At 38.2% G+C, this 19622-nt stretch overlaps 1 protein-coding gene and 1 pseudogene across 6 annotated transcripts in view; one reads left to right on the top strand and one right to left on the bottom strand.

Annotated features, from left to right (window-relative positions):
* LOC101086687 (putative protein ZNF720) overlaps nt 1–19622 on the top strand; it is a 257450-nt gene that overhangs the window by 42099 nt on the left and 195729 nt on the right. The gene's annotated exons all lie outside the window — the stretch shown is intronic.
* On the bottom strand, nt 17013–17750 carry LOC123382408 (annotated as a pseudogene).

Here is a 19622-nt window from a genome sequence, read left to right as displayed (position 1 = left end):
ACCTGGAGTTTAGTTGTTGCTCAATTTAACAAAATATACACTAGATGCAAACCCTAGAAATGTAATTAATGAGGAAAAACTTTAATTTAATTTTAAATATACAATTTAGCAAACACCAGACAGTGCATAAAAGAAACAAACTGGAAAGACATACTTATAGAAGTATTTAATTGAACACCAAATGTCAATAAATGTTACAGAAATCAGGTAGAAAGCAGTACACCAGTCACTCTTTTCAGACATTTTATCAAAATACTTATAAGGAATAATACAAAGTTAAACATTTAGAAAACAGATATGCTATTATGTTTCAGAAGATTTAGTGGATGGATTTTTGCATAGGTATATTTAATTTCAATATGTGTTTTGTTTTGTTTTTTTACATTGACCCTATTTGGGATTTGTGACTAACAAATATTAATGTATTTCTACTCTCAGATCACTTCAGAATATTCATTTATTCCCGGTGGGTGTGTGAAACCATGTGGCTGATTGTTGCTGTAAACAAAATATGAGATGCCCTCCTTCATTAGGCAGGACTCAGGCATGTCTAATTTTCCACAGAAGATAAAGGACAATATGATATACAATCTATGAAGAAAATCTAAATGGAGATGCTCTTGTGGTTTTAACATTGATATAAGTTATCATGAAATAGGTATTTAGAACACCATTCTTCTCCATTTATTAATACTAAATAACTGCCTGAATATTAGAAATAAAATGTTTTATTCAGTGGTCTTAAAGGCAAAAGAGGTGGCAGTCCAGTGAACTGATAGATCTTTATAACAGCAATAGAGCACATGAGTTGATGTGGCTGCAATGAAGACATCTTCACAGATGGCAGCCAGAGCCTAGCTAACTCTTCCCCCAAATGGCATACAATTATACATCCACATCTCTCACGAATTACCTCAGGCCTGAAATTTATGGAAATCACTACTCCTACATCATTAAGTCAACACATGAATGCTTTTTTTAACACTTGTATTCTATATTGTGAACAAGGACTTGTTGAGTAGACTGGATTTGAAATGCATAATTCATTTATGTGTTAATACATTTTAAGTAATACAACATAATGATTTTTAACGTGTTAACATGGGTGTGTAATGAATGAAGTGTTATCCCACCAGCAATGTTAACCTATCTGCTTTTCTCTAAGGTTGTAGGTAACTGATGGAATCTATCACTTACTTGGTAATGCAATGCTAGCACATGCCTAGTAATCCATTTTCTCGGCGGCCTTAGGATTCACATAATGTGTCATTATTTTTCCCTTTGCTTATCCATTGTACCATTTTCTCCTCTTTGTGAATACTGTGATATTATTGTGGATACATTACAGATTCTTATAGGGGTACTGTTGAACTTTTAGCTAAAGTATTCAGTGATACTGCTATTTGGCATTCGTTTTGCATAACCAGTAGTTTTTCTCTTTTTTTAAGTTTATTAATTTATTTTGAGAGAGAGAGCACAAGTGAGGGAGGGGTGAAATAGGTGGGAGAGAATCCTAAGCAGGTTCTGCTATCAGCATACAGCCCAACACAGAGCTCGAACCCATGAACTATGAGATCAAGAGTCAGATGTTTAACCTACTGAGCCACCCAGGTGCACCGAGCCAGGAGTTTTGCAGAACCTTGAATGACACCAACCCCTCCCACTAGTGTATTCCCTAGACAACCCCCTGCAGAATCACAAGATAATGTAACTTCTGAAAAGACATCTTTAATCCTCTCTTGTGAGCAACAAGGTCTCCTTTCTCCAAATGCTTTCTCCCGTGTGTCCCTTAAAGAAGGCACAGAGCTTACCTAAACCTGTTTTAGTTTGAATTGCCCAATCCGGACTTAGCCAGGGACTCTAAAGCACTCCACCATGGCAGCTAATACAGGTTATGTGCCCCCAGTCATAAGGGGGAGGCTTCATTTGATGTTTGTATAAAGTGAACATGCACATATTCTAGTGCTGGGTGTGTAATAGATACCTCATAAGTAGGAGAAACAAATTCCAGTAAGAGTGATATTGTAGCCCCAGGTAAGACATAGAAAATATGCAAGGTAAAGAATTAGCATAATTAATTCTACATGTGGAGGAAGACACCTGTCTCAGGTTGCACAACTGAGAATGTATATAAAAAAATAACTTCTGGGGTGCCTGAGTGGCTCAGTCGGTTAAGCATCCGACTTCAGCTCGGGTCATGATTTCACAGTTTGTGGATTTAAGTCCCACATCAGGCTCTGTGCTGACAGCTCAGAGCCTGGAACCTGCTTCAGATTCTGTGTCCCCCTCTGTTTCTCTGTCCCATCCCCCCTCACTCTCTCTCTCTCAAAAATAAATAGACATTAAAAAAATAATAAGGAAAAATAACTTCTACTTGTTTTGTTTCCTAGTTATCTCCATATCTCCAGTTCTATTTTTCTTCATTTTTTTCCAGCTACATAAGCATCACAAAAATTCTTCTGAGCCTGTGTTGTGATGAGAGTGTCCTCACTAGTTGCTTAGTTGAGATGAGAGAGATGTAAAGCCAATGGGTATTCAAACATGCCAATATATGCATTTGCATAATTTCAATAAGAATCTGTTCTTGTTATGACAAGACACAATTGGGAACACTGTTCTATAACCAAGGCTTTGGCTAGAATGTCACAGCTGAGAAAGACTGAATAGACTCAGATATGAGGAGACAGCTATAAGAATCTGAGATGGATGTTATGGAGCCAATAAAGCCCCCTTGAAAGTATGACCATGATACTTTGCTTACAGAGTTCCCAGAAGCCTTACCAGGTGAATCAAGAATTTCATTTCACACTAGGTGCAATAACCCTGGGACATTTTGGGGACCTCAAGAATAGAGAAATTCACCCAAATTATAGGTATTGCAGACAAAGTCTTGTGGCAAGCATTAGGCTTGGCTTCTGCCCTTGAGAGGTTATTAAAAGTTCAATCTAGTGATTTCTTATGAAAAATTCCAAGAAAGCTGGAATTTTTGGTTTAAAAAATTTTTTTTAACGTTTATTGATTTTTGAGACAGAGAGAGACAGAGCATGAACAGGGGAGGGGCAGAGAGAGAGGGAGACACAGAATCTGAAACAGGCTCCAGGCTCTGAGCTGTCAGCACAGAGCCCAACGTGGGGCTCAAACTCACAGACTGTGAGATCATGACCTGAGCCAAAGGCGGACGCTTAACTGACCAAGCCACCCAGGCGCCCCTGGAATTTTTGGTTTTAAAGAGTCTATTGATCAAAACTGTATTCTTGTTGCACTCATGAAAATAACCAGGTCAGGTTGTTGTTTTTTTTTTCTCAAAACACACTTTACAATTAAATTAGTGTTAATTTGGCTATGCTTGGTAAAAATGTGAGTGTTTATAGAGAAAAATGTTTCAATAACAGATTTGTAGATACTGGATTTTAATACTAATCATCATAAACTAGACCAGATCCTGGTTTCTCTAATGCCTGGCTAGAACTCCGGAGAGTAACATTTTTATTAAATGTTCATTGATTTTTAGAGAGAGAGAGCACAAGTGAGGGAGGGGGAGAAACAGAGGGCAAGGGAGAATCCCAAGCAAGATCCCCACTGTTAGGGGAAAGCCCAAAGCTGGGCTCAATCCTAAGAACTGTGGGACGATGACCTAACCCAAAACCAAGAGTCCCACACTTAACGGACTGTCACCCATGCGCCCCTGCCCCCAAAGTAACAATCTGACTTTTCTCCTACCTTTCTGATTTGGTGTCATGTAAGAACTAAAACTGCCTTTTTTTCCCCCCTGAAGCTCTAAAAACTTAATGTAAGTGATTTGATGTAAAGAAATCATCATAATAGCTCATGTATAGACAATCTTAATGCTGTGCCTGTATAGGCCACTAAAAACATTACCAGGGGCATTTGAAGTATAAGCCAGGAAGGTCTGTCAGGTTGCCCCTACCTGCCCTCACTGCATCTAAAGATGATTCAGGTCTGACATCTAGACGTCTGTGCCACTGGCTGCCTTAAGAAGTCAGAAACTGGCTTAACAGTTGATTTAATCATTAAGCATAGTTGTCTTCTTTTGTTTTCATACAAAGGCCTCGTTTAATAATATTACTTGAACCACAGGGCTAACTTTGAAAATATACCTGCATCATGGCCTCCTAAAACGAGTTTGACTAAACTGATTTATCATCAGTACTAAAATGCTGGGTCAATGACATGAAAAAGTCTATCAGGTCAACATTTAATATGTGAAGCTCCCAAGGAAGTCTCATATGGTGGAAAGGAAGAGGTTAAGGACAACCTTTCCAGCTCTCTCACACCCAGAATGGCCACTTTGTCCTATACATAATTTGAGATGAAGGTATTTGAGAACCTGCACGTTCAATAGCACGTTTCCCCCCTTCCTTCACCACACAGAAGAGTCTAAATTGGGGGTGGAGAGTCTTCCCAGAAAAAGAGTTATTAACAGAGCCAAAGTTATCTACTGACTCACCTGTAAAGTAGAACAGACATCTAATTATCAAGTATGTGCTCTTCTTATTGCCCTGTGAAGTGCATTGCTTTCTTCTGAAGCCCCAGGCCCTACCCCTTTTTCCTTAGTTCACCATGATATTTGGACCTTATCTTGCTAGACAGTCTTTGGAATTTCAATGTTTGTGTGGATTTCTTGTACATACACCTATTAAATTTTATTTTCTCCTGTCAATCTGTCTTATGTCAATTTGATTCCTAGTTCAGCTAGAAGGACTTTAAGGCAACAAGAATTCTTGTTCTCTGACAGAGAATTTGACTTTAATACCTTATTTCCTGGCATCCCATTTCAAGAATAAAAAGATGCTGGAGCAGTACGAAGTCCTTCTAGAGGAGTTGTTATTTTTGAGTTCAGTTTCTGTCACTATTTCAGGAGGTTCCTTATTCATTACCTGTGTAGATACTATCTTGTCAGTGTTTTCTTTAAAATCTTCTAAGTAGCAGTCAAAATATGTATCCCACTAGATTTCTCTAACTGATTAGATGGCTCTAAGGAGGTGGTACATAAGTACACAGATTAAGTATTTCAAGGGTCCTCATTTAGGCCACTTGAGCATTGAAATCATCCTTAGTACAATTTTGAATTTATTTAGATACTTGCAAATATATCCTCCATGTAGGTTAAACATGATTCCCACCACATTGTTGGAAGGTGGTTCTCCATCGTTTTTCCTGTTATAATGTTTTTATTTGTTTGTTTGCTTGTTTGTTTTATTCCTAGTGGGTTTTAATGCTCAGCACTACCTGATGGATTTGAGCTGTGAATGAATGTGATACTTAGAGTGATCTTCCTCCTGCACATGTCGCCCTGAAGATGGTTGATTGTATTTTGTATCTTGGTTTTCTCTGGACTTAGCCTGCCAAAGTGCTCTGAAGGTTAAGTGGCTGATTCTTCTACGATTCCCCTGAGAGAGCAACTACATTATTTGTGTTGTGAATGGTATTCCCTCTAGGATGGCTCCTGGGTGGTGTTGACTCTCCCATTGTCTAATGAGAAGAGCTAATGTCCTTTGTCTTTGGATTCATTCAGAATCTCATCTACAGAATACATCAAGCATTTACATTGGCAACACTGTGAAGAAGTTTGAATTTCTAAGAGGAAGAGACATCTCTGCCACAAACCTGCAATCTGTGTTTTTCCTGACTGTAAAGTGTATTGTGGCCATGCAGTATTACAAAGGAAAATGATCATCCTTTATTACAGTCCTTACTGAACACACTAGCCTGTTGTGTGACATGCAGCCTCACATGTGGGGAGTTAGATCAGAAACAGTTCACCATTGCTAGCCAAGAAACAATTTAAACAATATAAGCACAGAAGAAAGCCTCTCAGATTCTGAAAACGGTTATAAACAGAAGAGGACTTGTCTTCAGGAAAATGAATTTATGATGAAACACTAACCAAGTAATTAAGAAATATCTCTGGTGTCATCACATGCTAAGTTATTTACCAAAAGAATCCTTCCCAGCTAGATGCTGTATTTCTCTCACTGCAAAATGAAAGCACCATTGTCAAGAGACATTTCACATTTTCCATCATAGTTTTTAAAGCTAAATTTTTGATATGCTCAATCGTTTTAAACCTTTTGTGTGGCTCCTGGGTGGCTCAGTCAGTTAAGAGTCTGAGTCTTGGTTTCAACTCAGGTCATGATCTCACAGTATTGAGCATTTGAGCCCTAATTGGGCTCTGCACTGGCAGCACAGAGCCTGTTTGAGATTCTCTCTCTCCCTTTCAATCCCTCCCCAACTTGCACTGTCTCTGTCTCTCTCAAAATACATAAATAAACCTTAAATTATAAAAGTAAACTAAATGTGTGTGTGTGTGTGTTCATGACAGCAAATTTCTAAATTTTACTCTGTGCCTTTAATATGGAACAATTGTTTTGACATGAATTTTTCCTTATGTATATATTTTTAGGTGAAGACCAAATGCATAAAGTCTTGGGTATGTGATATTTGTGATGTGTCTATATCAGAACAAATGTAAAAAAAAACTCCTTGCTTTATAAATGCATTACCTCTGGTTCTCTATATAATGGGATATATTAAAAGAACACTGTGTATATACAGTATGTCAGCATTTCTTAGTAAATTCTCTTGAATCCATTTTTAATACCAAATGATGTACAGGTTAGGACTTCGACTCTAACAGACAATCTCAAGTGGGATCCATACCATCAACACAGAGCCTGACACAGGGCTAGTGTCATAGACTCTAAGTCTAAGTTCTCTTTTGGCCAGCAAAAGAGAGGACACAGGATTAAAGCGAGAGATGGCTAATGTCCGGGAAAAGACAAGAGCCCCGAATAAGGGTCTTTGCCCAATATTTATTCAGATCAGAAGGCTTACAAATGTGATGGATGTGTGTACAAAGAAACAAAGAAACTGTGAACATTAACTTAGGGACATGAGAGAAGGGGGGGGGGGTTTGAAGATATATGGTGTTTGGGGTTTGGGTCAATATAACACAAAATCCTGGTGCCGGGCAGATGGGCAGATGGTTGTTAATGGCAGACAGGAGGCGCTGTGCCTGTTTATCTCAGCTAACCTGGGGGATAAGGCAGATGGGAATAACCTCAGGGTTAATAGGACACCTTTTCTTTTATTAACCATCCCTACTCTGGGCTACTTTGCCTGTAGTGCAGCAGTCCATAGTCTAATTCACCAATTTACCTAACCTGATCCTATTCTCCTGTGAAAACAGCTTTTCTGCTATATGGCTAAATTGGGGTGTGTGTCCACCCTGAACATCTAATCTTGTTTATTTCATATACCTATGTATTGAGCACCTTTGCACCATTTCTATTTTAGGCCTTTTCCTCTCCCTCTCTATTTTGGGGGCTCTGCACCCCCTCTCTATTTTGGGGTACCTTTGCACCTCCCTAATCCTGGCACCTTTGCACCTCCCTAATCCTGGGACCTTTGCACCTCGCTATTCTCGGGGTGTCTTTGCACCCCCTATTCTTGGGGTGCCAATCTGATTTACCCAAACTTGGGTGTGAGCATTTTATGGCTTTGTATTTCTTTATGCCTTGTTAACCCATTGGTGTAAGCCTGGAGGATTCCTAAGCTTATCCCCCACAGGCTACAAGCCACAAACCATGAGATCATGATCTGAGCTGATATCCAGAGTCATATACCCAACTGACTGAGCCACCCAGGCACCCCAAGGTGGTCCAGTTTTATTTCTGTGCATGTCACTGTCCAGTTTTCCCAGTACCATTGGTTGAAGAGACTGTCTTTTTTCCATTGAATAGTCTTTCCTGCTTTGTCAAAGATTTCTTGACCACATAGTTGTGGATCCATTTCTGAGTTTTCTATTCTGTTCCATTGATCTACTTGTCTGTTTTTGTGCCAGCACCATACTGTCTTGTTGATTACAGCTTGATAACACAGCTTAAACTTTGCTTTTCTGTTTCTACAGTATTTGGCTATTTGGATTTTTTTTTCTGGTTCCATACAAATTTAGAATGTTTTTTCTAGCTCTGAGAAAAATTTTGGTGTATTTTGATAGGAATTGCTTTGAATGTGTAGATTGCTTTGCATAATATACACATTTGAACAATATTTGTTCTTCCAATCCATGAGCATGAAATTTTTTTCCATTTCTTTATGTCCTCTTCAGTTTCTTTCATAAGTGTTCTCTATTTTTCAGAGTACCATTCTTTTCCCTCTTCATGTAAGTTTATTCCTAAGTATCTTATGGTTTTGGGTGCAATTGTAAATGGAATCGATTCCTTGATTTTTCTTTCTGCTACTTCATTATTGGTGTATAGTAATGCAAACAATTTGTGTTCTGATTTTCTATCTTGCAATTTTGCTGAATTCATGTATGTGTTCTAGCAATTTTTTGGTGGAGTCTTTTAGGTTTTCTACATAGAGTATCATGCAGAAAGAGTGAAAGTTGCACTTCTTCCTTGCCAATTTGGATGCCTTTTATTTATTTTTGTTGTCCTATTGCTGAGACTAGGACTTCCAGTACTATTTTGAACAACAGTGGTGAGAGTGGACATCCCTGTTGTGTTTCCTGACTTTCGGGGGAAAGCTGTCAGATTTTCCCCTTTGATGATATTAGCTGTGGGTCTTTCATATATGGCCTCTATGATGTTGAAGTATGTTCCTTTTATCCCTACTATCTTAAAGATTTTTATCAAGATGCTGTATTTTGTGAAATGCTTTTTCTGCATCTACTGAGAGGATCATATGGTTCTTATCCTTGCTACAATCCTTTCTTTTTAATGATAGTAACCACAACATTAATTACTAATTGTGTTTCTTCATCTATATTTTATATATTTTATATTTTTGGATAACAATTTTCAACTGAGTACATTTGAAGACAGTGTAGGTGTTTTTAAAAATTATCTATCTATCTATCTATTTATTTATTTATGAGAGAGAGAGAGAGAGAGAGAGAGAGAGAGAGAGAGAGAGACAGGGCGCACAAGCAGGGGAGGGACAGAGAGAGGGAAACACAGAATCTGAAAGTAGAATCTGGGCTCTGAGCTATCAGCATAGATTCAGATGCAGGGCTCAAACTCACAAACTGTGAGACCATAACCTGAGCCAATATCAGACACTTAACCAACTAAGCCACACAGGCACCCCAACGACTGTGTAGGTTTTAACTCAAATAGGAATCAGCCATATGTCAATTGCCAATAAAATTTTATGTGTATTTGGTGTGTAAATATTACCCATACATTGTTGGTACATGACTTTCTTTTTTCTTCTTCCCTTGGTTAGTTGTCAATGGTTGTTTTGCCCTGACTTTTTATCCTGGGTAAGTTGTCATATAGTATTCATGTCATCATCTATTTGTGGATGAATTTATATTCTCTTTGTGAAGCAAACAGCTTTTTTCAAATTGAAGGTAATTTTTTTACACTGGGCTGGGAACCTTACATTATGCAAGTTAATCTTTCTAAAGTCATATGAACTGGGTATTGTATGTTCATTTTTCCAGAAGGATTTGGTTGCTCAATGAACCTTCCTGGGAATAGAGATCATTTCTCTTCTTTTGCATTATAAGTAATCTTTAAAAAATAGTATTGGATATGAGGGCACAAGTACAGAGAGCAGAGTAGGAGATACAAAACAAGCATGGAATAAAGGCTCTGAGGGAAACCTGATGGGTCAATTATTTGCATTTATGTATTTGGTCAATTTTAATGTGTGAACTACCAATGGATATCCCAGAACTGGAAGATGGGAGCCTATGTATTCCCTTGGAAGCACAGTTTGAATCAGAAAGATGAAGGTGACTCCCCAAATTGTAAGTCCTTTGCTCTCCTTTATCTAAGTCTGTGTGTCAGGAAAGTATGAATGTCAGCTTGAGCCACCCAGGAGATAAAGAAGTCAGCAACTGTGTTTCTGAGCTGTTCCAAGAAGGGAGGGCCAGGGGCTGGCAGTGGAGCTGTGGAGGGCAATTTTGTGGTGTAAAAGATCATTTTTGACAGAATCTGAAGGACAATTTTCTGTTAGGCTCTTCAAGCCCCTGTAGGCAGAGAGACTATTCCTGATGCAAATACTGGGGCAGCTGAGTTGTGTACTCACAATATTAGGCCCAATGTATGAAACCAGCGACTGGGTGTGTGAGAAATTCCACTGGAGAGATGGGACTGATGGGTCCCTTATGTGTTTCTATTACACAAGATGATCCTGGGTAACCAGTCTTTGCTCCCCATCTGCTCTGTGGTCCTGTGCATTGTGGGAAGTACCAGATCCAAGTCCTTGAGGGATTCATCTGTATTCTCTTTGCACACATGTGAGAAGTTTTGGCAAGAGGAAAGACAGGAATGGGAGAGAGCATCAAAAACTCTGTGTGTTATAACAACATTGTTCAGAGGGAGGACTGGTCTAGCCATAGACTCTGACCCCAGCTTACCTAAACTGTGAACTCTGGTGTGTGGGCTTGGTTGAGATGGGATTCAAGGCTGGTGCTCTGGAGACCTGGACTAGTGAAGGGAGAAGCACATGACTGCAGATTTTGGTCCTGGAGGAGCTATCGGTTCCACGCACCCTCTGTGCACATGTGCAGCACTTGGTGGGGAAACTTTATCTAAGCAGGTGCCCTGGGGATCCATTACCAAGAGTGAAGTCTGGGCAAGGGAGGGCAGAGTCGCCATTGGTGTCTTATGCACATGTGCAAAGTGGGCAGAGGGAGGCTGGCAACGGTGACATACTGAGTCTTCTGCCCAATTATGTTGCAAGTGGGCAAGGTGTTCAAGCCATGTGAGAAAAGTGGTCAAAATGAAAGGTGGTACTGTGTGGTGTTAAACGATTAACTGGGTTACATTCAAATTTTCAAGACTTAATTTGACCATCTATTTTATCTATTCAAATAGTTAAGCATGTTCCACCTGTAAGAAATTGTGGTAAGGTTTTTCTCGAGGATTTGGAAACAAAGCAAGGACCTTGTTTGAGTAGATATACCTTAAGTGTTTGCCTTATTTTTGGAAGGCCTAGTTGACTATGTTTGTTCATAAGTTCATTTTTTGCCATTCAAGTATAATGATTGTGATTAAGTTGTGGTTTCCTTACAAGGCTATCAAGATATCAGAGCCTCCTCAGGCTGTGGTTTTCCTGTTTAATTTATTTAACAGTAGGAACATATTTAGTTGGATACTACCTGATTTATGTGTCGTTGTTGTTGTTGTTTGTTTTGGTTTTTTTGTTGTTTTTTGTTTTGTTTTGTTTTGATTGAGAGAGAGGGAGAGAGTGCAAATGGGGAGAGAGGCAGAGAGACAGAGAGAGAATCTTAAGCAGACTCCATGCTCAGTGTGGAGCCCAACCTGAGGCTGAATCCCATAACCTTACAATCACAAACTGAGCTGAAATCAAGATTTGGTTGCTCAACAGACTGAACCACATAGACACCCTGTATTTTGTTTTATTTATTTATTTTTAAATTCGATTTGCCTGTGTAATTTAGCAATGGTCATTATGGGGGCACCGGGGTGGTTCAGTTGGTTGAGAGTCTGACTTTGACTAAGGTCATGATCTCACCATTTGTGGGTTCAAGCCCTGAATCGTGCTCTGTGCTGACAGCTCAGATCCTGAAGCTTGCTTCAGATTCTGTCTCTCTCACTCTTTCAAAAGTAAATAAACATTTTTTTTAAAAAATTTTTAAATGATCATTATGATGCAACAATCTCATGCCCCAGAACCACCCTGTTAAGTCATGTGTGTAGAAATCAAAGATCCACATTTCATGATGTGTGTGATAACAGGAGACAGATACATTCAACTATGTAATTATATAAACAACAGAGTGTTTCTACAAGGAGGTTTTCTTAATTACTCTGGGATATGAGGTGTTTTTGTGTTGCAGTAGATCTGTTTCTACCTGTGTGAAACAGATCTACTGCAACACAAAAACACCTCCTATCACCTTCATGTAGCATAGTTAAGGAAAGATATTTGGCTAAGTTTGATGTGACAATATTTATATAAATATTGAACCAAATTCTCTGTGTTATACAATTGCAAATGCAATTTTACATATATTGTGAAATTGCATAATAGGGAGGATCCATCTCAACCTGACAAACTGTTATGTTTGAAGATTGATCTATTATTGATTGTGGGTAACTAATGGAGATTTTTACTTGATTTAAATATTTTTTACATTTGTCATTTTCATTTTACAATTAATTATATGCCTATGTGTAGTTGTTTTCTATCACTACCATAACCAATTGCATGTATTTAGGAATGATAAAAACATAATTCTGTTGTTAATAAGTCTGAATTTTAATGAACTTGGCTGGGCTTTCTGTTGAGGGTACTATGTTAAAATTAAGGTTTCATGAGGCATTGGATCTTCTTGGGAACCTCTACAAAAGCAGTCACTTCCAGGACCATTCACGTTGTTAGCAGAATCCATTTTCTTCTTATGGTTTCCATATGATCTCCTCCATGGTCACACCTTGTGAGGGGTATCTCTGAAGAAGAGAAAAAATGTTGAGACTCACTGTTTACTCAAAATTTTACCTGTGATCCTTTATTGTCTATTCAACTGAAAGGATTACTGGGTGTCTTATACAAGTTAGGTTATTGCCTCATGGGCTGAAATTAGAAACTGTTGACAATTGTGAAGCAAATGCAAATCAGAGAATTAGTGTGTAGAATGATTTGTGACCTACAAATGGACCCCTGCAAATTTTCATTACCTCCAGCACCACCTCTCTTGTCTGCCTCACATTTTGACCTCATTCTCTCTACCCCCAGGGGAGAAACAGAGAGAGAGAGACAGAGACAGGGAGAGAGAGAGAGGGAGGGAGGGAGGGAGAGAGGGAGGGACAGGGAGAATTCCAAACAGGCTCTGTGCTATCAATGCAGAGCCCCACCTCATGAACCATGAGATCATAACCTGAAGTCAAAATAAGTGTCCCTTAACTGACTGAGCCACCCAGGAGCCCCGTTTTTGTTTTTGTTTTTTAATTTTTTTTGATGTTTTATTTTTGAGAGACTGAGCATGAGTGGGAGAGGGGCAGAGAGAGAGGGAGACACAGAATCCGAAGCAGGCTCCAGGCTGAGCTGTCAGCACAGAGCTGGGCGTAGGGCTTGAACTCACAAGCTGTGAGATCATGACCTGAGCCAAAGTCAGATTCTCCACCAACAGAGCCACCCAGGCACACACCCCCTTTTAAAAATATATTTATTTATTTTGAGAGAGGTGAGAGAGGGGCAGGGAGGGACAGAAAGAACCCCAAGCAGGCTCCACACTGTCAGTACAGAGCCTGGCATGGGGCTCAATCTCATATACCATGAGATCAAGACATAAGTCAAAATTGAGTCCATCATTCATCGGATGAGCCTCCAGGTGCCTCAGTACCTATCATGTCCTTTTTTTTAATGTTTATTTATTTCTGAGACAGAGAGAGACAGAGCATGAGTGGGGGAGGGGCAGAGAGAGAGGGAGACACAGAATCAGAAGCAGGCTCCAGGCTCTGAGCTGTCAGCACAGAGCCCAACGCAGGGCTCGAACTCACAAACCATGAGATCATGACCTGACCTGAAGTCGGTCTATCAACTGACTGAGCTACCCAGGTGCCCCCCTATCCTGTTCTTTATCTAACATGAAAATGTTGAACTTGCTTCACGCTAATAATTATACGTATTATGTCTAATTTGACAGAACTTCCTTACCATGTGCTTCTTTTCAAAGTTGTTTTTTATATTATCACACAAAGCAAAACAGAAAGTTAAATCCTAGTATCAATTTGGAATCTTACATGTGTGTGTATATGTGTGTGATTAATACTTGAATTTATTCAGTCTTTGACATTTGTCCTAAATACTAGGTATTCTTTTAAAATTTCAAAAATATTTGTTTATTTGTTTGTATGTTTGTTTGTGTGTGTGTGTGTGTGTGTGTGTGTGTGTGTGTGTGTGTTTATTTATTTTTGAGCTGTCAGCACAGAGCCAGACACGGGGCTTAAATTCACAAACCGTGAGATCAGATCGAAGTCAGACGCTTAACCAACTGAGCCACCCAGGCGTTCTTTTTAAACAGCCTTATCTGGATATGATTTACAAGCTGCATAATTCATCCATTTACTTTGTACAATTGATAGATTTTTAACCAATTCAGATTTACATACAAGCAAACCATTGTCAATTTTAGAACATTTTATCACCTGGAAAAGAAACCTCAATACTCTTTAGCTATCCCCACCTTCATCCTTTACCCTCATGCCTAAGCAACCACCAATCTGCTTCTTTAAGGTTTTTCCAGTTTTATTGAAATATTGTCATACAACATTATCGTAGCTTAAGGTGTACATCTTAATGATTTGAGAAATGTACACGTTGCAAAAACATTTACCACAGTAAGTTTACTTAACATCCACCACCTCACAGTTATCAAGTTTTTGTGTGATAAGAATTTTGAAGAGCTACTCTGTTTAGATTCTTTCAAATAGGCAAAACAATATTGTTCATTTTAGCCACCATATACTGTATATATGCACCATATAATCTTCTCTGACAACGGACACAAGTTATTTCCATGTCTTGATTATTATGAATAATGTGGCATGTTGCTTAGTTTTCTAGTTTTGTACTTATAACTGACTTCTAGTTTCCTGCCATGGCGGTTGGAAAAGATGCTTTGATAGTATTTCAATCTTAAACTTATTAAGATTTATTTGTGGACCAACATATAATCTATACTGCAGAATGTTCCACATGCACATGAGAAGAATGTGTTTTTTGCTGTTGGATTCAATGTTGTAAGTCTGTCTGCCTAATGGAATTGATGTCTGATGTTTCCTTATTGATATTCTGTCTGGATAACGTATCCATTATTGAAGATGTAGTATTGAAGTCCCTAGCTATTGTATTGCTCTTTCTTTTTCTGTTCTTGTCTCTTAATATTTCCTATATATATTTAGGTGCTGTGGGGTGCATAATTATACAAGTTATATCCATAGGTTGAATTGATTCCTTTCTTTTTCTTTTTCTTTTCTTTTTTTAGTAAAAGCAGGTTATATTTATTTCAAAATCGATAAAAGATTACTATATATCTATCAAAGAAAAAATTTTTTTTAGGTAACTGATGCACATGCATCCAAATGTTGATAAAATCAATGCACAATAAGATTGTATAACAAAAGGAAAAAGCAATAAGCAGAACTAAATGTCTTATCAATACAAATACAACACAGATATACAACACAGCTTTAGTGGAACACAAACAAATCTTACATACATGTAATAGCTACCTTACTCCAACATTAAAGGAGTGAATGTTTTCTATGTAGTAAATACACATACAATGTACAAAACCTTTAGTCACATGTAATGTAGTCTAAAAAGTGTGAACCAAGTAGAATATAAGGTTATCTTATGGGAAGATGCAAATTTGAGAAAGAACTCAACTTGCAACAAACCCACTATCACAAGTATTGCAAAGGTGACCCATAAAAAGCCTATCATTTGTAATTGTATACAAAGAAAAACTACACAGAAATATCAGAAATATTACTGAGAGATATTATTGTAACTTGCCTGAAAGGACAAATAACTTATTGAGGGCTTAAAAGAGCAGATAAAAATATAAAGTAACATGTTGTGAAAAAATATGATGTGTATAATAGCAAGATGTTAGAAAACTGAATACTGTGGAAAACATTAGCCTCTACAAGTTGGTTTTGATAAATTATTGACTGCTTTTCCAGTAAATCACCCAAGATTTTCTTTCAAACTGTATTTTCCCACACACTTCAAAATCTGGAAGCAATAGGACCTTCTCAAGTTGTCATTTAGTGTTCTTTTTTCCCCCAACCCTATAAACATAGAAATACGTTTTTGAATATCAAATAATTTAGCGGAGTCATTAGACACAGATGTTCGGAAACATTACACAAGCTACAATTCAGGTACCTGGACAAACACCACCAACATTTATGGAAAAAGGTGTTTGGTTTCCATGTGGTAAGTACTACATGAGTTATAGAACCACACCATTCCTGTTCTTCAAAATCAAAATAGGGGGAAACTTTCTTGCTATTCTGCCAAACACCACATTAACTGAAAACTGCACAAACTGACCCCTTTATTTTATATTGATCTTCACTGTGCCTTATTACAGTCCTTGGCTTCAAGTCTATTTTGTCTGAAGTAAGCATAGCTACCCCACTTTCTTTTGGTTTCCGTTTGCATGGAATATCATTTTCCAGACCTGCACTTTCAGGCTGAGTGTGTTCTGAAAGTGAAAGTGAGTCTCTTGATGTCAGCATATAATTGGATCTCATATTTCTTTCCATTCAGCCTATCTATATCTTTTGATTTGGGGAATTTAGTCCCTTTACATTTAAAGTAAGTATTGATGGGGCGCCTGGGTGGCGCAGTCGGTTAAGCGTCCGACTTCAGCCAGGTCACGATCTCGCAGTCTGTGAGTTCGAGCCCCGCGTCAGGCTCTGGGCTGATGGCTTGGAGCCTGGAGCCTGTTTCCGATTCTGTGTCTCCCTCTCTCTCTGCCCCTCCCCCGTTCATGCTCTGTCTCTCTCTGTCCCAAAAATAAATAAACGTTGAAAAAAAAAAATTTAAAGGTTGTTCATTCTTTTTACATTTTAGAGTTTTCCTCCTTTATGAGAACTATGATGTTGAATAAGTTATGAGTTCCAGCTAAAGTTTTGCCATATTCATTACATTTGTAATGTTTCTCCTAAGAGTGAACAATGAGATGCTGAGTAAGGATTGTGCCTTCTGAAAAGTTTTACCACATTCTTTTCACTTATAAGGTTTCTCTTAAGTATAAATTTCATGGTGAATGAGGCTTGAATACTGATTACAGGGCTTGCCAAATTCTTTATGTTTATAAAATCATCTCCAGTAAACATTCTCTGACAAGGAATCAGGGATTAGCATTGCTTAAGGTCTAGCCACATTCTTTACACGTGTATCATTACTCTTCAGTATGGATTCTGTGATGTGGAGTAGGGTTGAGCAGTCCTTAAAAGTTCTCTCACATATACTCCAGTATGAATTCTGTGATATTAAATAAAGGATGAACAGTGATTAAAGCCTTTCCCACACTCATTACATTGATAAGCTTCTCTCAAGTATGAATTATGTAATGTTGAATAAGGTGTGAGTGCTGGTTAAAGGCCTTGCCACTTTCCTTACATTGGTAATGTCTCTCTCCAGTATGGATCCTGTGATGTTCAGTAAGGCTTGAGTTCTACCTAAAGGCTTTGCCACATTCTTTACATTGATAAGGTTTCTCTCCATTATGAATTCTGTGATGTTCAGTAAGGCATGAGTGCTGGCTAAAGGCCTTGCCACATTCTCTAAAATGTTTCTGTCAGTATGGATTCTCTGATGTGTAGTAATGTATGAGCATTGGTTAAAGGCCTTCCCACATTCCTTACATTGGTAAGGTTTCTCTCCTGTTTGAATTCTGTGATGTTGAGTAAGGTCTGAGTGCTGGCTAAAGGCTTTCCCACATTCTTGACATTTGTAATATTTCTCTCAGTGCAAATTCTGTAATGTTGAATAAGGTGTGAGTGCTGGCTAAAGGCCTTGCCACATGCATTACATTTATAAGGTTCCTTTCTAGTATGGATGCTGTGTTGTTCATTAAGGCCTAAGTACCTGCTAAAGGATTTGCCACATTCTTGACATTTGTAATGTCTCTCCTTGGTATGGATTCACCTATGTCCACTGAGTGATGACCCATCCTTAAAGGTTTTACCACATTCTTCACATTTGTAAATTTTCTCTGTAGTATCCATTTGCAGTGTTGAGATAGTGTTGAGTGCCTGTCAAAGGTTTTGCCAAATTCCTTACAAATGTACCCTTTATCACCTGTACCAATTGTCTTACATGTATTTAGTCTTGATGTTTGACAAAAACGTGTTTCCAGATTTATTACATCTGTATGTGTTTTTTCCCACACCAGTCCTCTGATGATCAGCAGTATTGGAGGACTGCTTCAGAGCTTTCCCACATTCCTTATATTTATGAGGATTTCCTCCAATATGCATACTCTTATGTATAACAAGTTTGGATCTTTGATAAAAGTCATCCTGACCTTTATTACATTCAAAATGGTTGTCCTGCAAATGGGTTCTCAGACGTTTCTTAACATGTGAGCCCTGGTTAAATTTTTTTCTCAGATTCACTGCATTGAGCAATTCTATCCCCATTGAAAATGCTAGGGTTATTTTGTAGGGCCACCTCCTCAGTGAAGCACCTCCAAAATTGATACCACTTAGACCTTTTTTCTTCATTTTAAAATTTCTGATTTTTAGAAACACTTGACTGAAAGGTCAATACAATTCTATTTTCAAGTTGGTTCAAGTAATGGATGAGGTAATTCTCCAAATGCTCCAAAGTTTCTTTGCCCAAATATGTATATTTGAATATTTGATTTGAGATTGTGCTTACAGATACACACTGCTTTGCACAAGTAGAGGACATAAAAGGGGAGGTTTTCCAAAATGTTTTATATCCTTCGCCAGTTTCAGCAGTGAAGTTCTTATTCTGGGCAGTCGACTCGATTTGGCTGTGTCCTTCCTTATATCTTTGATGCACTTCATTCTTTCCATCACTGTCCCAGTTTAACATTAAGTGTAAATTCTCAAGGGTACAATGTTTATATGTACCCAGTGACACTTTTTCTAAAGGAGCTTCTATGCATCGCTTTGTCAGGAAGCTCAAGGTGCCATGTGAAGATACAGCTAAAAGATATGAAATATCAGAGAAGTAAAATCATTACACTTTTACTACTCTCAGATGAATGTACTGAGAACCTCTAATATACAACCTTAAAATAAGTCAAGAGAATGTCAGAAAGATGGTTGAGAAGGAATCTTCAGGACTTCATTCTTCTGTGACACAGAAACTCACACACAATGTGCTGAAGACATAGCCTAATAGATCATTCTGTAGTATTTCATGGTGTAGCACAAATCACTTTCCTACACCTCAAATAATCAGGAAAAGTACCATATGAGCCAAGATTTAGTAGAAGGAAGGAAATTTAAACAGAAAACAGAAATTAAGACAATAAGATACAGCAAAAATAGGAAAAAACAATAGGAGGAGTTGGTGTTCAGAAATAATCAACAGGGGCACCTTGGGTGGCTCAGTGGGTTAAGCATCTGACTTTGGCTCAGGTTTTACGAGCTGAGCTGACAGCTCAGAGCCTGGAGCCTGCTTCAGATCTTCAGATTCTGTGTCTCCCTCTCTCTCTCTGCCCCTCCCCTGCTTGCACTCTGTCTTTCAAAAATGAATAAACATTAAAAAATTTTTTAAAAAGAGAAATAAGCAACAAAACTTGTAGACATATAACTCAAGTAAGAATGAAAAAGTGAAGATCACCTAAAATCAGAAGGGAAGAAGTAAAACAAGATACAGTACAAGTGATAGCATAGAAATAAAAAAAATTATAAGAGAGACAAGGGATAATTATATGCCAACAAATAGGTATCAAAAAAAAGTATCTATTTCAAATAAAGGTATAACCTATGTAACTCCATCATGGAGGGAAAAAAATGTCAGAGGAGCCCAGGTGGCTTAGTCAGTTAAGGGTCCAACTCTCAATTTTGGCTCAAGTCATGATCTTAGAGACATGTGATGGAGTGCCATGCAGGGCTCTGTTC

The sequence above is a fragment of the Felis catus genome, chromosome E2, assembly GCF_018350175.1.
Source record: "Felis catus isolate Fca126 chromosome E2, F.catus_Fca126_mat1.0, whole genome shotgun sequence".
Taxonomy (NCBI): Eukaryota; Metazoa; Chordata; class Mammalia; order Carnivora; family Felidae; genus Felis; species Felis catus.
This window is presented reverse-complemented; position numbering and strand designations above follow the sequence as displayed.